The sequence below is a fragment of the Sinocyclocheilus anshuiensis genome, unplaced genomic scaffold (assembly GCF_001515605.1).
Source record: "Sinocyclocheilus anshuiensis isolate Anshui unplaced genomic scaffold, SAMN03320099.WGS_v1.1 scaffold2046, whole genome shotgun sequence".
Classification (NCBI taxonomy): domain Eukaryota; kingdom Metazoa; phylum Chordata; class Actinopteri; order Cypriniformes; family Cyprinidae; genus Sinocyclocheilus; species Sinocyclocheilus anshuiensis.
The window spans coordinates 301,084-310,418 of record NW_015542491.1 but is presented as its reverse complement, the minus strand read 5'-3'; the positions used below and the strand labels follow the sequence as shown (position 1 = coordinate 310,418).

Below are 9,335 nucleotides of genomic sequence, written 5' to 3'. Positions count from 1 at the left end.
ATTAAGTTATTTTATCGGCGAATCGGTTTTGAAAATGACCGATACCGATAATCATAAAAATGCTTAATATCGGCGCCAATAATCGGCCAGGCCGATAATCGGTCGACCCCTAGTCCATTCACCTTCTAAAAGCACAATCTCTATTTTGTAAATAAGATTTTATTATTGTTTGTTTTTAAGTAGTTAACTTATTTACTAATTTGTTGATTTGACCTACCTTTGTAGACACTAGGTATTTTATGTCGTCTTGTCCCTCTATTTGTTATCGTTAAGAATAGGCATGCAGATGTCCAATGAAACATCTCGGGTTACGCATGTAACCATGGTTCCCCGAGAGGGAACGAGACACTGCTTCCTTAATTAATTCAGCATCAGTTAATTCAGAGACGTTCTCTTGAGAATTTATGAATGAGTTAACAAATCTTTAGCCATCCACTAGGGGGCAATCTGACTCCCACTGCTAGTCGACAGTTAGAGCAGAGTTGGCTCGAGTATCAGTCACGCTTAGTGTTGCCAAGTCCGCGATTTTCCCGCGGAATTGGGCTACTTTAACACTTGCCGCGTCTTGTAGTTTTGAGCTAGTTTTGAGCTAGTTTTGAGTAGCAATTAGGCGGGTTTTGTTGTGAAAACCTGGCAACCCTGGTCACAGCATCAGTTAATTCAGAGACGTTCTCTTGAGAATTTATGAATGAGTTAACAAATCTTTAGCCATCCACTAGGGGGCAATCTGACTCCCACTGCTAGTCGACAGTTAGAGCAGAGTTGGCTCGAGTATCAGTCACGCTTATTGACAGTGTAAGATGATTTACGGTTAGCCGTGTCAGAAATCCAACCACGGATTGGCATGTTGTTATCTCAGAAACAGGCTCAGCCATCACATTGAATCAGGTAAACTGGTTATATATTTATGTTTCAGTATAATTACGCACGCTATACCAGGGGCGGTTCTAAACCCTTTTAGGTGGGTTTCAGCCCCCCTATCTGTCACCTTAGCCCCCCAAAACTATCTTAACGATCAGGCCAGTGCTGCTTCCTCGAGAAAGTTTTTCATTCTCACGTGTTCTCATGTGATTTTAAGTCTTGTCAGTTTAAACATTAAAACCCATGGGGTTGGAAGTTGGGGGGGCGCGAGTGAAATTAGACCAACTTGGGGGGGCGCATGTCCTAAAAGGTTGAAAACCCCTGCTCTAGTGGACACTGTGGGGAATGCTATCAGCATGCCTGGTGTAACACTACAAATCCATTGGACTGTGCAGCCCATGACATCATTAGCGGCACGCCCAGAAGTATAAGAGGGCACCTGTAATGCACGTCATCAATTTCTTTGTCTGAAGGAAACGTGAACCCAGTGTCTCATTCCCTCTCGGGGATCCATGGTTACATGCGTAACCCAAGACGTTACCCTTCAAGGGAACACACACTGCATCCTCTAGTGGACACTATGGGGAATGAAATACCCACTATGCCATGCCTTGGTGCATTGCCGACCCAACTCTTGAAGCCATCAAAAAGAACCTTCTGGTAATCAACATGGCATTTTTAAAATTTTCAGTCACTGGACAAACAAGTATTGCATGAACTTAAGATTGATTCACACATTCATTGTTTTCCTTTTTATAATTTAAACTTACTTGTTTAATTTTATTAGTATAATTTAAACACTTACGTGTTTACTGTGTAAATCATACTGTTTGCTTGCCCATGAAGAGAGGGGTTAGAGAAGCCTATAATTTAACCATTAATGAGTAGTTTTCTGTTTAATATGCAATCAACTACACCAAAAATATCTATTTATATTAAAACTATTTAATCAATATGTTTATAATTGTCTGGAGGTTAAATGTTTTGGCCATTTGCTTCGATAGCCCATTTCTTCATAGTAAATTTAGTGAAATTACATAGTACCTTTGAAGATTTTTGAAACACTAACAGCAACCAGCCTGAGCATTCAACCCTTAACAGAAGCTTTTGTGGTGATTGTCACATTAAATAATGAATTCTGCATGATGAGCATGGGTGTAGAATACGTGGAGAATACAGGGGACCTGTCCATCAGTTGCTCCCCAAGTAGAGCATTCTAAATCTGTTTCTAAATCTTTTTCTTTTTTTTTGGCCAATTGTACATTGTAGGTAGTACACTGTTTAACTTCTGTTACTAAATGTTTACTTTTTTGTGAATTATTTGATTCTTTATAATCTCTTTTAAAACTAGTTGGTTTATTTTTAAAAACCCACTTGGTGATGTGAGGAACCCCTGCATGTTAAATGAGATTGTGACGTTTTTATCCTCTAAAATATAAGTCAAGAACCTCTCGGGTTACGCATGTAACTGTGGTTCCCCGAGAGGGAACAAGACACTGCGTCCCCTAGGGGACACTTTGGGGAATGCCCTCAGCATGACCATTGGGCCACACACCCCATGACGTCATTAGCAGGGCTTCTGGAAGTATAAGAGGATGCTGGTAATACACTTCATCAACTTCTTTGTCTGAAGGAGACATGACACAGGCAGGCCCTAGGCATGGCAAGGGGACGCAGTGTCTCGTTCCCTCTCGGGGAACCATGGTTACATGTGGAACCCGAGATGTTCCCCTTCAAGGGAACTCACACTGCATCCCCTAGTGGACACTATGAGGAACAAAATACCCACTATGCCATGCCCCGGTGCATTGCCTGTCCACCTGGTGAGAGAGCACCAAAAATAGTGGCAAACATACACAAATTTAGAAAGGGGGGCACGCCAATGATGCCTGGACAGCTAAAATAACGGGGGAAATGCCAACACTAAGATTAAGGAGGGACTTCCCATTCAACCAAGTTGGGAACACAACTGTCCTCAAACAGCTATGTTCCTAAAGACAATGCAGACTGAACAGATGGAACAAGGAACCCTACTTTAATATCCACATACGTAGTGAGGACATCTCACTCATCCTGGGCTAAAGAACAGCTAGTGAAATGTAAACTGTCCCCAGACAGCTACTAACTTTGATGTTTCATTTGGGCCACCGTAAATACCCTGGAGGCAGCCCTTATTTACAACGTGTCTACACTTTGTTTGTTATAATGTGAGGATCCGTGAGCTTGCTTTACTCAGCACTGAACAAAACTCAGTGTTTTGAGCAATGAGTGGATTCTGATTAACATTGCGTTCAAGGAATCAAGATATATGTCTATGATACATTACTCAACACTGCAAAACGTTGCAAGAAACCTTTGAAGCTCCCCTAAGCGCAAACACAAATATGGTTCTGGGTCAGTCGCACTGGTGATCCTAAATATTTTTTCATTGTCGCACGCAGTGGTTTTCAGTCGCAAGTGCAACTAAAATGGTCACACTGTAGAGCCCTGCAAAGGAAACTATCTTTGATAAACTTCCACATACGAGAGGTAACAAGAGGAGCTAGAACAGAAATTTTCTACTCCACCCGTGCCCCACCTACTACCCCCGTGTTAGATCCCGCCTCACCGCAATGGCGGCCACGGGAACCGAACCACAGAATGTAGGACCTAGTGCTGGGCGGTATACCGGTTCATACCGAATACCGGTGTTTATTTTTGTTATGATATGAATTTTTAAAATACCGCAATACTGGTATGTCACTTAAACAACGTTCGGAACGCGACACTGTTTGAAAGTTGCAGTATTTCCTCTCTCAATCAGTAGAAAATATGGTTAACACACGGTCATGCATGAAAAAAAAAATACCGTCATGTACCGTGAAACCGGTATAATTTTGAAAAATACCGTGATATAAATTTTTGGTCATACGGCCCAGCACTAGTAGGACCTCAACTGTCTTCCCTCGAGAGAGAGAGAGTCAAGCCTGGGTGGAACGGACTATTGCGACCACGCATTTAGATTCCCTCGAGAATCAAGCAAGAGCAGAATCCACTGCCGCGAAAGCATCGATATGAGCCTGTTCAGCTCACATGAAAGTCAAACATGCTCCGTTCAAATGTTATATTCCCTCGAGAATCAAGCGAGGACAGAATCGGCTGTCAAGAATGCATCTCTATGAGCCTGTTCAACTCACATGAGAGGTGAACACGCTCATGCAAATGCTGTCTACAATCAAAAAATACAAAAAGTGAAGCAAAGAAGAACCAGACTTCTTACCTTTCCTCTCAGTAGTCCTGTGAATGCATACGATGCACATCCCGCTTCCTTATGAGTCGAACACACTCCATCCACACATCATGCATCAATCATGCATGTCCTCAGGTCCTCAAACGGAGGCACGCACTACCTGAAATGTTTTGCAGAGTGTCGCCTACACGTACACAAACAATCAGCTCCTGAAGACAAAAGAAGCTGATGATGTGCATTGCAGGCGCCCTCTTATGCTTCTGGGCATGCCGCTAATAGGGGTGGGAATCGCAGGGTACCTCACAATACGATATGAATCACGATACATGGCTCACAATACGATAATACCACGATACAGCGATTCTGCGATAATCGATATATTGCTAGACTATAACGATACATCACGATATCTAACTATGAAAACAAAATGCCTGTGAAAAGGTCAAGTGCACGTTTTCTCTCTTTATTCAAGTCCAAACTGTTAGAAAACAGCACAAAAGTTCTGTAAATCAAATTTAACATGCTAAGGAAATTAATCATTTTATTATTGGACTTATTAAAAGCTTTCACTTTTCTTTGTGTGTAAACCAACATATTTAACTGCTTATCAACTTTATATATAGCCTATATATAAACCTGGTACATTTCAAAATTTACCTGGAGTGCTTTCTCAACCATTCATCTCATCATAAAAACGGAGCCCCGCACACATGACATACAGGGAAAAAGAGGCCGTTCACATAGCGTCTTTTGCGCGCTCAGGTTCGTTATTCAAATGTAGACACGCGGCAAGCACACACTGCACACTTCTGTGCCGCATTATGGCTCTGATGAGGTTTTGTTTCGTCGTCCATGCCATAGGTGCAGATTTATGTTTCTGCCGGTCGGTGCCCACTGCATAACGCGCACGTGTAATATCTGAGAGAGAGGGAGAGCATCCAGAGCGCCGGCGGCTCTCTCTCTCTCACTCATATGAGGGAAATCCACCTGCGATCCGAGCGGAGAGGTTAGGCTACTCATGGACTGAATAAGCGCTCTGCAATAATAACGTGATCGGTGCCTATGGTCCACGCCGATAGCTGTTCCGGGGCAGTTTTTTAGTTCTCATTTCCATAAACATATATATATATAGCAGTAGAGCTAATACAGTAGCTGGAAATCTGTTTATCCTTCGGTTCCTCGTGCTTCCCCATCTCCATAGAGAACGCGGTTCATGGTTGCTCAGAGCGCTTTGCAAAGAAGGTTGAAATGGCGCAGCCGCGATTTCCACGCATTTTTTAGATGCTGGGAGCAGGGAAATCTATAGGCCTATAGAGCGCCTTATTGTAGTAATATATTGTAGTAAATTGTAGTATTGTTTTGTAGTAAAATATAGATATTTGGCGCCAGATATCGATTACCGTATCGCATGGAGAAGTACAACGATATATCGCCATATCGATATATTGTCCCACTCCTAGCCGCTAAAGATGTCACGGGCTACAGACACCGGTCATGCTGATGGCATTCCCCATAGTGTGCACTAGAGGACGCAGTGTGAGTTCCCTTGAAGAGGAACACAATTTCCCCATGCAGTTAAATAAAGAATGCTGCTACTGTTTATCAAGCATCACCAATAAAATAACCAAATATCAGCCAGTTAATTGGCCTGGGTATTATATTGATTTAGACCACTGCATAAAACTATCAAGCAAAAGCCAGAGGTACTCACAGGGAGTGTGTGTGTAAACCTGTTGGTTTGGATGTCATTGGCGATACATTGTGGTGTAAAACAACTGCACTTCAGCCAGTCTGAATCAGGTTTGAGTTGGAATAAAAATGATTATGTAAAAACAGAAGTACAATGAGAGTGAAAGAGAAAGGGGCCACATGGACTAATAGAGTTGTTTTCTATTCAAGACAACCAGCCCTCACACACTCAAGCACAGAGACGAGGGAATGTTAGGATGATGAAAGAGGAGCAACGGAACTTGGAAAGGAACTGTGAACTGGAGAAAACAGTGACTTATTATTCAGTCCCATCAGAATGCATACATATTTCACTTCTGTTAGTACACAAAAACAGCTCTGATTTATGAATTACAGGACAACCTAGAATTAACTGACTTTAAATATTATCGAAAAATAGACTATTGAACCTATAGAGAGATGTTTTAATCATTTTGGTTTACAGTCCAGTACGGTCAAATGTTACCCTGCAGTTTACAGTGCACTGAATCTAAAGTGACCTTACAGGAGATCATCTGTGAATGAGGGCAATGAATCGCCAAATATCACCATACACATGCACAAATCTCAGTATATTGCTGCATCAGGGCTCGCAAAATCGCTAGCCCGACGTCCCGGGGCTATTGTGTTATCCAGTCGGGCTACCAAAATGTATCACTGCCCTGCCCGACGGGCTATCTTGAATAGTGATATAAAAATCCCTTCCTTGATTCGCGTTGTTCACTCGCTTGTAGGGGTGAAACGGATCATAGTTTATCATTTACACGTGTTTCTAAGTCTTACCAATTTAAATATTCAAGCGTTTTAAACCATTAACGCGCATGAAGAATTCAGTTCGGTGCTCGCGTGCACACTCTCAAAGTGCGCACATACAGAGCGGCGTTTCTATGGCGTTCCGACGGGACCTTTAATATGACGTTGTAACATGCACTCGTCTCACTGAACGTCTCACTGACGTCTTAATTTTTTATTTATTTTTTGCGATTTAATCCATTAATTTTAAGACGCAGACGAGGCGTAGACGTGATGTAGACGTCACGCAGACTTCACGTAAATCACGTGCGGCAGTGTAGTGTCTAGCCAGACGTCACTCATGAATCACGTGTAGCAGTGAAGTATTTTATTTTTTTTCTGCTAACACGTATCAACACGCTACTCACACGGCTCAGTGCAGTGTGTCAGCGAATGCACAATTTACTTGACCTTCATTCATTCCTCTCAATGGACGTGACATCTGCATCTGCCTTATAACGTGATGTCTGCTCTGTCTTTTTTTATTTTTTTTATTGCAATTTTTAGTGCGTCTGTCTTTTTCCCGGCTAACTTATACAATATACATTAATTATGTGCATATTAAATATAAATATATTAATATAATAATAATATAATAATTTTTACATATTTTAGACATTTTTTTCATTACACTCTTTGTAAAAGTATAAAGATAACATAAAAAAGTATAAAAAGTCTATAACATATAAATAACAAATGTCTCCTAAAGGAATCCTTTAGTGAAGTTTGTGTTGCCTGTAGGTATACTCATGTCGTTTAGTTTTATGAAATCCTTTTTGAACATTTGGGGGTTATTGTGTTTTTATCTTTTACATTTTTAATGTAGCCTACAGCACATCAGTGATGGCCAACCTGTCGATCGCAATCGTCTGCTAGATCTGAGACTGTTGCGGTAAAATAATAATAAAATGATAGAAAAATACATTATGCTTGATTAATGTTCAGATTTTCAAGCACCTCTCTTCTTTGCTTTATTTTACGTTTGAAACATAATATTAGGATTCTTTGAAGAATAAAAGAACAGCACTTATTTTGTTATTCATTTATTTTTTCCTTTCTGTTTTGAAAGAAAATATTTTTTCCTTTCTTTTTTGAAAGAAAATTAATACTTTTATTCAGCAATAATGTTAAATTGATAAGATTTCTATATTTTGAATAATAATCTGCCAGGATTCATCAATCAATTCTGCAAAAATATTAAGCAGCACAATTGTTTCCGACGTTGACAATACATTGAAGGATCATGTGACACAGAAGACTGGAGTAATGATGCTGAAAATTCAGCTTTGCATCACAGGAATAAATATAAACTATATTAAAATAGAAAACCATTATTTTAAATTGTAATGATATTTCACAATATTAACCAGACCCTTCAAAAAATAAAATAAATAAATAAAATAAAGCCTTATATAAATATGATTCACCTATTTTTGTCATGTCCTCGTTATCGTTGAGAAAACCTGTTTTTAAGATAAGCTTATTTTAAGCTTATTTTATGATGATCAGTGAATTATGTGTACCAAACAAGCAAAGAAGAATTATCAAATTCTTATATTTAATCAATAAAGTGAATTAGAATAATAAGACATTTGGGGCTGTTACCAAACCAATAAAATCATTATAATCAAAATGTATCTTTGCAATGCAGAGGAAACACAGAAGCTGCATCTGAAGAGGCATTTAGATGCATTTACACACTATTTAATGCAGGACATGAATGCTTTAACCTGCAGTTACAAATGCAGAAATAATGTTTTGATATTTTAATCCTAAAGCGTTGAATAGAGCCTACTGATATTTGAAATTATTATTATTTTTAAATAAAAAGGTACTTAAATTTGAAATTAAAACCGCCAGTAGGTGGCGGCAAGTCACTATTAAGTGAGTCATTGCTCATTTAAAAGGTTGATTCATTCAGGAATGAAACAATAGCCAGGTTTCCATCCAAGGATTTTTTGCGAAAAAATATTTAGATCTTTAAAATTTTTACCAATATAGCTAATGGAAATGCCATTTATCGATAAAATTTCTCATGTGTCGACATGATCTTTTTCAGTTTAACTGTAGCGCATAAATTCTATATCGATACTTCAAATGTTGCAAAAAATAGTTTGAAAACACTTTTTGTCGAGAAAAGGGGCTTTAACGCAAATAAATGTGGTGTCACATGGCAGAATTAGCCTATAGGCAGCGTCCGTGTTCATGGTGTTGCTCATGTTAAAGCACCCTTTCCCTATATTTCAAATGTCGCAAAAAATTATTTGGAAACACTTTTTGTTGAGAAAAGGGGCTTTAAAGGCAAATAAATGTGGTGTCACATGGCAGAAATAGCCTATAGGCAGTGGCCATGTTCATGGTGTTGCTCACATTAAAGCACTGTTTCCCTGTAGTTCAAAAGTGCATTAAATCATATTCATATTATTAAATTGCATCTAAAATTATTTTATATTTGGTAAGACAATATTAGTCACCTCTCAAACATACTTATCTTAATGTGAGGTTCCTTATAGCCTATGTTTACATTATTTTTGACACTGCACTGCTCAGTTTAAATAGCCATGTAGTCCGTGCCGTTCAGCGTGACCACCATACCCCCGTGATATTACTATGCCAAGCACATTTTGTTTTACGTGGATATTGGAACGTGAAGTACAACATTTTAAATTAATTCGTTTTGGCTTGTTAGTAGCTTCTTATTTTTTTTTTATTCTTGTTTTGTTCT

The 9,335-nt window shown here is 39.3% G+C and overlaps 1 protein-coding gene across 1 annotated transcript in view; it reads left to right on the top strand.

Moving 5' to 3' along the window:
• LOC107694064 (receptor tyrosine-protein kinase erbB-2-like) overlaps positions 1 to 9,335 on the top strand; it is a 50,517-nt gene that overhangs the window by 16,748 nt on the left and 24,434 nt on the right. The gene's annotated exons all lie outside the window — the stretch shown is intronic.